This window comes from Grammomys surdaster, unplaced genomic scaffold, assembly GCF_004785775.1.
Source record: "Grammomys surdaster isolate TR1022 unplaced genomic scaffold, NIH_TR_1.0 66, whole genome shotgun sequence".
Taxonomy (NCBI): domain Eukaryota; kingdom Metazoa; phylum Chordata; class Mammalia; order Rodentia; family Muridae; genus Grammomys; species Grammomys surdaster.
The window spans coordinates 17,472,972-17,487,205 of NW_021604568.1; the positions used below are offsets into that span (position 1 = coordinate 17,472,972).

The 14,234-nt window shown below is 45.0% G+C and overlaps 1 protein-coding gene and 1 non-coding gene across 2 annotated transcripts in view; one reads left to right on the forward strand and one right to left on the reverse strand.

Moving 5' to 3' along the window:
• Atrnl1 (attractin like 1) overlaps positions 1-14,234 on the forward strand; it is a 521,748-nt gene that overhangs the window by 503,492 nt on the left and 4,022 nt on the right. The gene's annotated exons all lie outside the window — the stretch shown is intronic.
• LOC114628677 lies at positions 13,927-13,987 on the reverse strand. The gene has a single exon (XR_003712508.1). It is a non-coding gene; the product is annotated as a U7 small nuclear RNA (small nuclear RNA).

Sequence of the window (14,234 nt, forward strand, 5' to 3'; positions counted from 1 at the left end):
AGAGAGAGAGAGAGAGAGAGAGAGAGAGAGAGAGAGAGAGAGAGAGAGAGAGAGAGTTTGTAGTATCTTTATTAGGGGAATGATATTGTAGGATTACTTTATGAAGTTGACCAGTGACTTGTTTCTTACACACTTTCAGTCACATGGTTTTCAGTCACGACGGTGAGATGGTAAGACAAGGACTATCCATGTGTGGTGTTCCTGCACACTGACCAAACCCATCATTGAGTACTTGTACTGAAGGAGTTGAGAGAATCCGAGGCAGTCATTCCTCTCTGCCGTTCCATCTCAGCTATGTTTATCTCGGTTTCCACTCACTCGCACAAGGGGAAACAGCAGTGTTGATGTTGACGAAACGCAAACTGTAGGAACGATTTACGATCATACTAAAAACAGAAAGTTAAAGACAGAGATGCTGTTTGGCTTACCTTATTTCTTCACAGAAATTTAGAAAGTTATACATAACATCAAATAATTGTTTTATTACACTTGCAATGTTTGCTAATTCATTCCAGAGGTTTAACGTGTTTCCAGGAGGTCACTGAGAAAAAGAATCAAGCCCTTTGACACATCCTGTCTTATTCTTGTGACAGACCAAAGGCTAACGAATTAATAAAACAGTAAAATTAAAACTGAATCATAGCCAACATCTTTTTGGCTCATGTACCTCTGAACCAGAACAGGTTGGGGGAGGGAGGGAGGAGCCCATCCCTGAGTGGGTCCAGGAGTCCAGTCCTGCCCAATCCTGCTTCCTCCGGTGGTGGCCTTTGTCAGATGTTACTCTAAGTGAGCTGGTGGAGGAGACGGGGGCTTTGGGGATTAATGTGTTCCATATTTTCGCACCCACACTTTAGTTTCCATCTTGGCTGTATCAACTCTCTCCAAATGTCAGCAGTGATTAGGCTACATCATGGGATAATTAATATGAACTTTTATCTCAAAGCTAATTTTGAGTAATACTGGAACAAAACATATGTCAATATGTTAAAGATGGGAAGTTGAGCAGATTGCTTTTATGTTTAAAAAAAATGCATTTTTTTCTCACTTTTCAGTTCACCTCCCTTTTCAAATGCCAATCCAGTATGATAAATGTTTGAGAAAGGTTAAGTAGCCTGTAAAAGAAACAGCATTTGGCGTTGGGTGGGGTGGATCCGAAAATCCTGTGGAACATATTGAGGTTCTTTTGTGACAAGAAGTTGATGGTGTTAGGGAGAGCGGGAGACTTTCTCAGTTGACCTGCACGCCGAGGGTGTGACTGAGTCAGGTCTGAATGTGGCTCATTGCTCATAATCAGTAATTTTTCTCTTATCCAGTACTTGACTGGAGGAATAAAACCACATGGTTTGCCCTTTCCCCCTCTAAGAAAGCAAACAGAAGTAAGATGTGATTACCTAAAGTGTGTGCTCTCAGGACCCTGCTTCCGTTTTGATTGTGATGATATTAAGTGGCCAGATAGAAAAGCGATCGTTGATATAAGTGAATCACTTGTTGGCTGTTAAGAACCTCCCTTTCGCTTGGTTTTGTGGGAAAATTATGAATAAAAATACTCTTACTCTTCTGTTAAGCTTCGTCTTCTTAGATGCAGTGCCTCTAGAATATAACATTAAATTCTGTTTCTTTGTTAGAATCGTTTTGCCCTCTAATTATGGGAACGCATCCACCACTGTGCCAGTGTCAGAGTCAGCTGGGTGGTGAACTGGCCCCTTGCCCAGACCTGGGAGCGAGCCTAATTTGAAAACCCGTCACAGGGCACAACTGAGTCCACAGCTCTTGTCGACCGCTGATCATAAGCGCTTTCCTTTACCGACCTGAAAATGTTCTTCTAATCTGGTGCCAGCTGAGGCAATTACCAAAGTAGGTAGATGGCATCCAAGGTGAACCTGCCTCATAAAGAGGGCAGAGCAGGCCGACTCTCCCACAGATGACATTTGGGTTCCCTTCCCTTCCCGGCCAGCATTCTGTAAGGACACAGGCACCAAGATGCCAGCCTCCACCCAGCACTTAACTTGTGCATTGATTCCACATGAGGAACCCGTGGCGGGCAAAGCGCTTCTCCTAGAGGGTTGTTTGTAACAGCATGTTGCCTGCAGGGACCCTGAACCCCAGGCCCAGGAACTCACTTCATGCCTGGAGATACCTGGGCACGGACCTTGGGCAGTGTTTATCCCACTGGATATCAGAAAGCCTCAGATCAAAGCCAGATCCTCTGTGATTTACAACTCGAAAGTCCCCCATCAATGCTGACTCTGTGACACCTCTCAATTCATAGTCGTCTGAAGGCCACCTTTATTGTCCTCAAGACAAAGCACAAGAAAATGTTGCTTCTTTTCCATCAGAAGGGTCAGGGTTTATGGGAGATACACAGCCGGAAGCTCAAAAATGCTTCAGTGAGTGAAAGTTTCGTTTTCCCATGCTCCGTGAGGTTGAAGGTCAGTCAGTCATCCTGTGGAGAGCTCAGGCTGGCCGATCTGAGAGCTTCTCAGGCATCCAAGCCAGGCTTATGAATCGACTTTGAGAAATGGATGGCTCAGCTGTGCTTCTCTCCAGCAAAGGTTTGTCAAGGACCAGTTACCTACAGACACCCCAGTTTTTGTTAAAAGTGCCTTCGGCCTTTAATTTATCTGGAATAACTTTGGGTGAGATCTAAGCTCTAAGATTTATAACGACATTGGTAGGAAAATCGTGATTCTCTGTGGTGATCTCCCTCCCATTTTCACCAAATGGCTGGAAGTGAGGATTTGACCTGAGTTCAGTTAGAGGCCACAAGTTTGCTTTACTAGCGCAGTTTATTAAAAATAACATTTTGACTTTGTATAGATACCCGTGTGTGGTTTCGTCGGCTTTAATGTGGCAGTCTTTTAAAAAGCTGGTGAGGTACCCCACAAATGCCGTCCAGCTGTGGTGCTTGTCTTAGGGTTTCCACTGCTATGAAGAGACACCATGACCAAACCAACTCTTATAAATGACAACATTTAATTGGGGCTAGCTTTACTGCAGAAGAACTTGAGAGTTCTACATCTTACTCTGAAGTCAAACAGGGAAAGACCAGCTCCCATGTGGCTAGGGGGAGGGTCTCCAAGCCCACCCCCACAGTGACACACTTCCTCCAACAAGGCCACACCTACTCCAACAAGGCCACACCTCCTAACACTGTCACTCCCCATGCCAAGCATATTCAGACCTCCACAGGGCTGTCACTCTCCACGCCTCCCCAACTTTCAGCCTCAAGTTGAGTTTGAGCTGAGCCAGTTCTACAGAAAGCATCTGTACAGGCTCCATCTTTTTGTGCAAACCTCTGAGAGGGAACATGAAGGGTGAAGCCTAGAGATCCAGCAGGGAAACCGAGCTTCATGGGATTGCCAGGGTTGGTTTGTAAATCAGTGGGAGGGCTCCAGGGACACTCATCATCGAGAGCCATTGCTAGGGCTTTGACACCAGGCCAGTGTGGCAGCTGTTTCTGGTTTCTGTCAATCTTGTCCACACAGCCACAGACACTGAAACCTGTTCAACTGTGATATGGACAGAGAGACTAAGCCAGAAGCTCCTTCTGCAGCCCTCCCTGCCTGGGAGAAGCCTACCTGGTCCTCAGGGTCGTCATTGGGAAGCACAGTGACACTTGCAGATCATTGCCCCAGGTCATCCCCGTTGACAGCATGAGCCACAGCCATGCTGATGCTGTGCCCGTCCTTCCATGCCCACCCCATTGCCACCCCATTCCCACCCCACCCGCAGCAGCATCCCAAAGCCCACCCCATTCCCACCTCGCCCACAGTATCAAGACTTGTAATCACATATCCCCTCCCTAGCAGCACACAGCTGTGGGACACTGTTGTCATCCCCTTCACTGTTTACTGTCTGTATAACAGAAACCCTGGGACATAAAAGCATACCGTCCTTATATTCAACTTATTCCCAATCAAACTATAATTAATGTAAAGAAGTAGACAACCAAACTAGAAGAGCAAACAACAAAACAAGCCCCACAACCATCTCCCCCAACCCCCCAAAGAGAGACCTAACTGTTTCCTTGACCGTTGGTGTCAGGCTCAGCCCTAAGCATAAGTTCAGAACACATGCAAGTTCCGGCTGGGTCTTGACATACAATCCTGGTTCTTAACTAACAAGACCAAATGTTCACTTCTGGAAAAATCCTTGAACCCACCAGTCCCTGACTTCCCAGTGTCCCCGTGGTCTGTTCAGTTGCCACATGGTAGCACATGTGAGCAGGCAGGGTTAGTATCTGGAGCCTTTTGCCGGTGACCTCCTGAAGACATACACGTGAAGAGCCAGAAGTAACCTTAGAACCAACTCTATCTCCCTCCCAAAGGAAATGTTGTCAGGGAGGCTCCGGATTGTAAGTCAAGGAAAAAAATGGAAGCCACAAACTCAGATGGCTTAGAGTTGCCATGGGACATGGGGGTTCCTTACTACAAACAGAAACAAGACCCATGGGTTATAATGGCCTCTTGTGGGCTAGTCCTAGAGAGACCATGACCACTCTGTCCCTGCCTCTCTGGTGTTCCAGTCTTCTCCACTGCCAGCCTCCTTGTTACATCTTCCTCCTCCTCTCCCTGCCGTGGCCTCCTCTCCTCCAACGCAGAGTGTCTCTGACCTGCCTCTGGCCCAGTCCAGGAGCACAGGAAGTTGTACTTGCCAGTGACATTGAAAGATATTTGGGCCCAGTGTGATACAAGGGCCAGACCCATCCCACTCTCTGTCCTGTTCCTGCCTGCCAGTGTCAGTCCTCAGCACAACCGTTGGACTGATACAAAGATGGGGGCTGCTTCTCTCCCCACTACCCCACGTGACATCAACCATTTGTACTTGCTCAGATTTTGACACTAAATAAATAATAGCAGGAGGTGGTGTTGCCCTTCATGCAAAGTCTTCAGGTCGACCCACGCAAACAACCTGTACATCCCTCCAGACAAGCTCCTGAGATGTCCCCAGGTTGTCACAATCACTGGATCTAGGGTACACAGCCTGGCCGATCCCGTTCAATCATATGCTCAGCACAGGGTTGGGATGCATAGACATCCAGGCCGGGAACCCAGGAATCAACTCTGGGTCCACCCAGTTCTCTTCCTCACGGTAACCCCTCCAGAATCCCGACCCTGGCATCCTGTCTCCTTCTGGTCCTCACAGTTATCCCTCCAGAACCTCAACCCTGGGCATCCCATCTCATGGTCAGCACTGCTGTTCCCTCTCTGATTTAATAAAAAAATAGCCACTCCCCTACTCCTGTGTGCCCTCCATGTCTCTCTGTGACTTAGGGCATCCTGAAGCTCTTTCCAGCTGGCAAATTAAAAACCCATGTGTGACAGTTCACACACTCTGGAGCGAGCCCTTGCATCTTTGCCCCAGCTCGATGCTCACTGAGAACAACCAGCTACCACACACTGTCTGCATCATGCCCTCCATACACGTCAATCAACTTGACCTGTACGGTCACTCCTGCTTGCATACATTGCTACACTGATGTGCTTACAGTCCTGAGGGCAATGCCTGGCTTATTACAAGCTTTTGATCGATGGTAGCAGAGTGTTGTTCTGTGCCTTGTTGTTGTGGCTGTTGTTACCCTTGACATTAATTATTGCCCTTGACCACACTGATTTCACGTCGCTACGAGTGTTTGTTTTGCTCTTTTCTTTTGGCTCAAAACCCTGCAGTTGGTGCCTATATCGAAGCTACATATTCCTTGTTTTGCCCACAAAGTATGCAGAGCTGGAGCCCTGTGATCAGGGGCAGGGTGCTCGGGTCCCTGCACCCCACCAGCTGTGTGAACTGAACGAGTCCCTTCCACACTTGCGCTTCCCGAGCCATCTGTCTAAGCCAGAATAAAAATAGCTGCATGACCCACTTCCACAGAATGGTCTTGAGGAGCGTCACAGAGACTGGGTGAGAAAGCGTGTTTATCTAAGAAACTTCGAGTTAATCATTAACCCCGTGTGAAATAAGTAACATGAATCTCAGCAATGTGTTTCTCCATGGGATGCTGACAATGTGCCATTATCGGTGATTGTGGATACTCTTGTGCTTCCTAATGCAGGGGCACACTCTCTATTACACGGGCACACTTCCTAATGCATGGGCACACTCCCTAATGCATGGGCACACTCACTAATGCACAGGCACACTCCCTAATGCATGGGCACACTCACTAATGCACTAACTAGCACACTGACTAATGCATGGGCACACTCAGTAATGCACTAGCACACTCACTAATGCACAGGCACACTCAGTGATACACGGGCACTCTCTAATGTGTGTGGAGTGCACACATGTCACACAAGCCCTCACAAGCACTGTCACAGTTCTAAGAGAACTGAATTCAGTATCACCGTGACACTGCTCACACTGTGTCAGTAGATGCTGTCTGTGAGTCTTTGTCTGTCTTTCTGTGTTGTCCTCCTTATCTGGCATCCCAACTCAGAATCATACTTGGTTTTGAATGCATGAATGAATGAATGAATGAATGAATGAATGAATGAATGAATACTACCAAAAGACAGCATCACAATTATCCAATTCCAGCGTTTTCTCTGTTCCTATTTGGCTTGAGACTTTTCATATGAAGGTGGTGATGATGGTGATGATGATGGTGGTGATGATGATGATTACTGACATTTCTTTTATTTTGGAGACTATCATTTTCTCCTTATCTTTTTGCCATCCAAATCCCCATATATCCCTTTTTTCTCTCTTTCAAATTATTCGTGTACTCCTTAACTGATGTTGCATGCATATATATATATATATATATATATATATATACACACACTATGTGTGTGTGTGTGTATGTATGTGTGTGTGTATGTATGTATGTGTGTTTGTGTGTGTCTATCACTATGTGTAACCTGCCCAGTCTGTTTAATGTTACTTGTATGTATGTTTTCATGGCTGACTATTTGGTATTGAAGAACCAATATGCTCGTCCCTAGGGAGGACTGTTTCTCTCACTCAGCGTTCCTTGGCTGCCTGTCGCTCTTTGTGGAGGGTTGAGGCCCTATGCTCTTTCCCACATCCACTTTGGTTAACATACCATTGTTCTCCTTCAGCTTGTTTTTAGGCCGTTATGTCTGTAAAGCTGCATGGGTGTATCTTCTAAAGTAGACAGTCTCACAGCAAACTTCCTGATCTCCACCTGTTACCACCTCACTGTCCCCTCTTACAAAACGTTCCCTGTCTTGGGTGTTGAAGTGTTTCGCAGATGTATCTGTTGGGACTGGGCTCCACAGCTCTGTGTTTTGGTTGGTTGTGGTTTTCTGTGGTGATCTCTAGCTGTTGCAAAGAGAAGTTTCCGTGATGAGGGATGAATAATGCATGCCTGTGGGTATAACAACAAATATTTAGGATATAGTTAGAAATTGTGCTGGTTCAGTAAACTGTCTTGTAGTCCACACCCCACCCCTACCCCCAAGATCCATGACTTCACTCACCCAGGTAATTGGCCAGGTTTCCAGTGCCTGGAGTGATTTCTCTCTTGTTGACCAGGTCTTAGTTCCATTTAGAAAGCTATAGGTTGCTACCAAGACATTCTTACCACCACTTCACCCTTAGGGCTGCCATGTTGTGCTGGCATTTTTGTGTTCAAAAGCACTGTATCTGTGTAGAACTCTTGGTTGCTTTCTCCCGGGAATGCTTGCACGTAGCCTTCGAGTACCATGAAAGCTAGTCCTCAGGGAGGAGCCGTTCATTCAGAAAACTGACACTTTTGAAGTCGTAGGTATGAAGCACTTAGAACAATCAATCCTCTGTATACATTCTTCAACCATAACTTGGTGAAAAGACAACATGATCTTGATGAACAAGGATGTAAGTTCCTCAGGTTGCTCCATCTCTGACATCATACTGCCGCATTTGTCATTTGGGGACAAGAGCAGTTCTTGTGGGTAGCAGCCACTCAAGAAATACTTCCCAAGGTGTGACTTGCTCTCCATATAACCTTTTGATGTTTAGGAGTTGGGAGTTTTTGAGCCATTTTTAGTTTGCTAATCAATTCTGTATAATACTTTACGGCTTTCAAACCATCCTTGCACACACAGTTTCATTCGGCTGGGAAATACTAAAATACAATTTCTCTACACAATGAAAAGTCAAACATGGCCGTTGTTACAATATTGCCATTTTTCCGTTTCTCATCTAGTGATAAACACTTTGAAATTCAGGATGACTAGTCTCAAAATGAGGGATTATTATATATTAGGATTGTTACTGGGGCCTTAGTCTAATTCGTTTTGAGACGGAGTCTTATTTTGTAGGTTGGACTGACCTAAACCTCACAGTCTTCCTGCCTCAGCTCACAAAGGGCTGAACAGAAGGGAGTCTCAATTGACTTTCAAATTTACTTCTGAGCTTAGAAAGCTGGTGTGGTAAAGGCTGGGTTCTATACATGTCACGACTCTAAGAATAAAAATTATATAAAAGAACCAAGTAAAATTTTCTACAGTATAATTAGATTTAGAATGGATGAGAGATGGAGGAAGCCCCACCTGCTAAGCATCATGGGAACTCACTTCAAACCATGCTCTAAGAGAGCACATTCCAGCCAATGAGGGATCAGATCGTACGAAGTCCAGGGTATGCCCAGCAGTGTTACAGAATACTGGATAAGGTGTCCATGGGGTTTGCAGTATTACATTTTCTATAATTAAACACAGTATCTATAAATAAAATTACAGAATATTACCATGTGTTCAAGGCCAAATGAAATTTTATAAACAGAAGACAAAGATCACTTAAACACTTGCATCTGTGGTGGTCAGTCATGTTTAGTAGGTGAAGGGAAACATTTCTGTAAGCTCTCAGACAAGTATTACTGATCCGTGTGTCATTCCAGTGTCTGGAGCACTTGAAGTATTTCAGTCTTTGTTCAACAATGTAACCTTTGGAGTTTTGCCTAATAATGATTTCACTTGTGCTAGCCTTCCAAAAGATAAATTAAAATGGAAATGCATATTTTCTAATTACGCATCCAACCATGGCTGAATATTGGCAAGCCAGGCCATGCTGAATGTCCAATGGAGTCCGCACAACGGCGAGAGTGTACGTGACATCAACGTTTCCCAAAGTCACTTTCTTAACTATGTGAAGGATCACCCAGGCTCTGAGCACAAGTACGCAGCTATATAGAATCAGAAGAAAAACATTTAAACATCCCAGCATGGTATTTCCATTTAAATCTGATTACAGTGAAATAAAACTGTAGCCATTAAAGGTTTAGAAGAACTACAAATACAAGCAGTAAAAGAAGACAGATAGTAAATGAGGTAGTAAAACATTTCAGCGGGGCACAGAGTTTATAGCACTCATTCCGTCTTCCTGAAGCAGACTGCGCAATTCACTACAGACCCTGCACCGTTCTCTGAACTCCACTTAAACCTGCAATTAACCTTTCACGCCTAATGAAGCTGTTTTCCTGGAAAATTAAAATATATAGTGGCGCTCGCTTTTACACAGACCTGGGAGGAAAGCACTTCAAAATGAACGACTCTTTCAAGGCTTCTGTACAAATGCGACGTCTCTGTGTGAGGCTGGAACGCTCCTTCCAAGGCAGTTGCATTTGTCATGCAATATTTTATTACTGTACTTATTAATTGTTTTGCATGATTGTAAAGAAACATGCATCAGTAGCTCTCTGATTAGATTGTTACTGCCAGAGAGCCTCCTGTTACCCCTCAGTTCCACTGGGGAAAACCAGGATTTTACAAACAATAACTAAACTGATGTGTCCCTCGTGCTTGGAGAAGATACATTTGCCAGTTGAGGGTTGATTATCAGCTGCTTATGCTCCATTCCTTTCTTGGTGTGTTTGCACAAGCTTACAGAGAGGTTGAAATTCTCAAATTTTAGGAAGCAAGTATAGGTCCGGTTACACCTAGCTGTAACCGTAGCACGTTTTTCTACCACTTAGAAAATAGCCGTGGTAACTTTTGGCAACCAACACCATGACTGCCAAACCAAGCCCATTTACTGAGGGAACTTCTGATGAAAGGTTCTACTTCCTCCATAGCCTATCCCCGCCTGGGTGACCCAGAGCAACTCACTGGAAACACATGGGAGAAGGGGAAACAGAAGAAAGGCATTCTTACACAGGTGGTTTCAACATGGAATTTAAATTATCTGTCACGGTGTTTAAGAACTGGAAGTACAAAGAGCTAAGGTTTACAGTAAACATTTAAACCCTAGCATTTTGATTGACTCTGTGGGTATATATCGATGTACACTCTGCTAGCCCACAGTGTCGGCATGTCACCATGACATGGTAAATGAAATTCCTTTAGACCGCCAGTCTAAAATAATGAATCGTTCCCACAGCTAATTGTATTGCCTTGATAACAAGGAACTATTGGAGGCCTAGAGAACATAAGAAGTGGATTCCATCAGATGATTTGTATGACGCTTTGAAAAATGATCCTCTGGGTGCGGGATGGGGGAGGGGGACCTGATTTTAATGGAACTCTAGTGGCAATCAGCCTGCGCCACTACACAGATCTGATGGCACACTTCTTCCCCTGGCCATCTCAGGAAAGGCTCTGACAGGAGAAGCTCAGGGCTCTGCAGACTGGGCGACAGTGGGCGCAACAGGGTATCTCTGTTTCTGGGTTACTTTGTTGGCGTCGGCCTTGTTTGACCACCTCCAATTCCTCATGGCCATTATGGTTCTGAAACCACAGTCTGCAGCATGAACGCTATTTATTTCAAGAACTCGCTGCTGGCAGGGAGTTAGCCACCTTCAGTCAAAGCCATCAGGCTGTGGAGGGGGAGACTTTTAGAGGACAAGCGAACTCTGTTGTGTCTGGGTTGCAGAGTGTTGGGTTACGGGAGCTGTAAATAGGGTAACTAGAAGTGTGAGGTCCTGTACAGCTGGTTAGGGTGAACTTTTCCTTTTTCCAAGTGTCTTGAAGACAAGGCTTAGGTAGGCTGCCCTGCTATTCCTGCAGCCCCAGGGCCTGGAAGGCCATGGCTGACTTTGTGAGCAGTGTTACTCGCTGATGATGGTCTGGACTGTCTTAATTTAGGATCTGGATATTGCCTACACGTTTGGCCTGTGCCCTAGCATGCATTAGGGGGACAAGAAAAAGATAACATTCCTCCTGAAAAGCTACTAGATTGGCTTTTTGTCATTTAATAAAAGCAGATTCCTTTAAATAACGAAGGATACCAAGGCCTAAAGCGAGAAATTAGGCCTCCCCAGAGGCTACGTGTGTTCCCTGCAAAATGTGGGAAGATGGGTCTGCTTCCATCTCCTCACACTTGCAGGCAGCTAGGTTGAAGACTTGGCATCTTCCGGGTCGTTCTGGTGATATAAAGTTTACCATACATCAGACAGGAAGAAATACAAACTTAGAAATAAAATCCTTTCATTTGACATTCAAGATACACAAACATAAACAAGCATTATTATTATCTTTGCACTGTTCATGATCATGAGATTATGAGCTCCTGATGGGCCACAAGCCATGAAATCTGGTTAGGGATCCAAGCTTAACTCTGAATGAAAATGTCATTTAACCTATGCAAAGGATAAAAGTGACCCTGAGTGTCCTCTATAACTACACAGGGTAGACACTTAAATACCACGATCCAAGGACTCCCAAGGTTCCTAAACACAGAGAGCCTAAACACAGTCCATTGTTCATGTGCACAGAAAAACACCAAAAAGCCATCAAGTCAAAAGTAAGCACAATTTTCAATTTTATTTGTACATTAACTAAAATGTGGTATATGATTTCTCAGTTCATTGTGTTCCCAGGATTCAGAAAACTAGATAAACAGAGAATGCTTCAAGAGACAGTGCTTTAATTAGGTCTTGGGCATCATATATGCACACATACAAGGACACGTGAGTTAGCAGAGAATTTTCTATCCTGGCATCTGAAGCTTTTTTTTTAACCCTGGTACCACATCTACTCTAAGGAACATTTGGAGCCATATGTAAGAGCTCTGGCATGACCTCATATTTGGATATAGTAATAGTGTAAAGTGGTCTCTACCCACAGTAAAGGAGTCATATATTATTCCTTGTATTTGGCTGTCTCCGGATGAGTTGGTGCCAGGGGTGATCTAGCGGGAAGTTGTAAATTCTGAGAGAAGCATGCCAGGAGACCTGGGGAAACTTGAGGTCTGATCCGTCCGAACGTTCAGTGAGCATAACCAAAGGCTGTGCTTTTTAAAAATTAAACCAAAGCCCTTTATACCCACAAGTTAAATAAAGTACTGACCGTGAGTAAACCCTACAACACAATTCATGCCATTTCAAGAGTTCATGTGTGCTTGTCAATGGACAAGAACATGCTCATTTTAAGTGTGAGCCAGTATTATCTCTACAAGTTTTGTTGGACCCTAAGATCCAAACCAGAAGACACGCTCCCACGGAAACACTCATGGACAGGGGGTTCGATGCAAATGCAAGAGGTTTATTGATCCAATGCACTGGGGTTCCCCTGCATGGAGGCTAGAGGAACCCCAAGCTAAAGCTAAGAGTAGTTTTTATACGGTTTTCACAGGGTTTACCAGGGCAATCTTACAATCACCTCTTAGACAATGCTAACTATAAAGGCTGACCTCAAATGGCCCCTCCCATGCCCAGTTTCTTGGCAACACATATTTGCATATTTTCTTATGACAATGAGTGTTATCTAAGTCTATCTTACCATAACTCCCAGGTTTATTTTGAAAAGGGCTCAGCTTCCTGATCACCTCTTATCTTGGGCCCTTCTCCTGGAATATGTGTGTAAGTCTTTGGAATGTGCTTCTCCTGGAACGTGTCTTTAGAGAAGTTAATTTTTAAGTTTAGGCTGAAACCTGAGACTCCTTCAGTTTCAGGGTGATACTAAGACTCTGAAAAGTGGCTGCTGTGAGCTGTAATTTCTTCCCCATCAGCCATAACTGCTCCTCCTTCAGCACCTACTGCCACCAGAAGTCCTTGAGTTTATTTCCCTTCCAAACAGAACATGCCAGGAGCTCACTACATTCCTTCTCTGACTCTACTTCACTGTGCAGAGAAGTTCATTCATCTCTTTCCAGTGTTCAACATCGTAAGCTGGGGACTCAGGTCCTCCAGCCACACTCCCGTGCTCAGCTTTCAGATTTGCATACTCAGGTGGGTCAACAACTACCAGAATCTACTTGAGGGGGCGCAGAGTGCCAATGGCCAGCCTCGGCTTGGAGAGGGGTTCTGAGAGAAGGTGTATCTGGGAACAGTGAAACAAATGACTTAAAATCAAATCGTGGGTGAAGTTCCATGGGTGTGTGGAGAGGTATGGGGAAAGGGGATGTCTCAGCGGGCCCATGCCAAGGCATCTCTTTCCCCTGAGGGACCAGTCACACACCCATATAGCATAGAATGGAGTTTATTCAGGGCATGTGGAGGGGAGCCAGGAGGGTAGTAGAGGCGGGGGGGGGGGGTAGAGGAGTAGAGGCTGGCCATGACCATGTGGAGAGAGGGGGAAGTGAAGTGGGGAGGGGGTAGAGAGAAGCTACAGGCAAGAGATCAAGAGATTAAGAGAGAGAGGAGGGTAAGAGAGCAAGGAGGGGGCAAGCAGCCCCTTTTGTAGTGAGCAGGCCTACCTGGCTGTTGCCAGGTAACTGTGGGGAGGAGCATACCTGGCTGTTGCCAGGTAACTATTGAGGTGGAGTTTAGACAGAATACTAACAGTGGATCCATGCTCACAGCCTGTGCTCTGCTCGAGATGGCTCCCTAGACAGCTCTCCGTCTTACCTTTCTACTCCAGACAGCTCTCTGTAGAGACAGCTTCCTGCTAGAGGCAGCTCTCCCATGCTGGAAAAAAAAATTCTAAAAGCTCTCTGGTTAGCACATGAGTTTTCTGACCCAAGTCGGAAAAGCTGCTAAGAAAAAAAAAATCATGGATTTTTCTGACCAAGTCAAATATCCTCTTAGAAAAATTCTAAAAGTAATTCTTGGGTTTTCCAATCAAAATCAGAAAGCCAGAGAAAAATTCTAAAAGAGTTGTTAGCTCTTCAGGCAGTCCTCTCTGGGTAACTGCTAGAAAACATTCTAAAAGAGCTATGTTAGCTCTCCAAGCAATTCTTGGGATTTCTCACCAAGGTCAGAAATCCTGTTAGAAAAAATTTCTAAAACAGTTGTGTTCACTCTCCATGGATTTTCCAATCCAGAAATCTCCAGACAGCTCAGCTCTTGGAAAAAAAAAATCTAAAACGGAAATGAATCATGAATCATGAATCAGCATTTCTTGACCTTAGCCCCT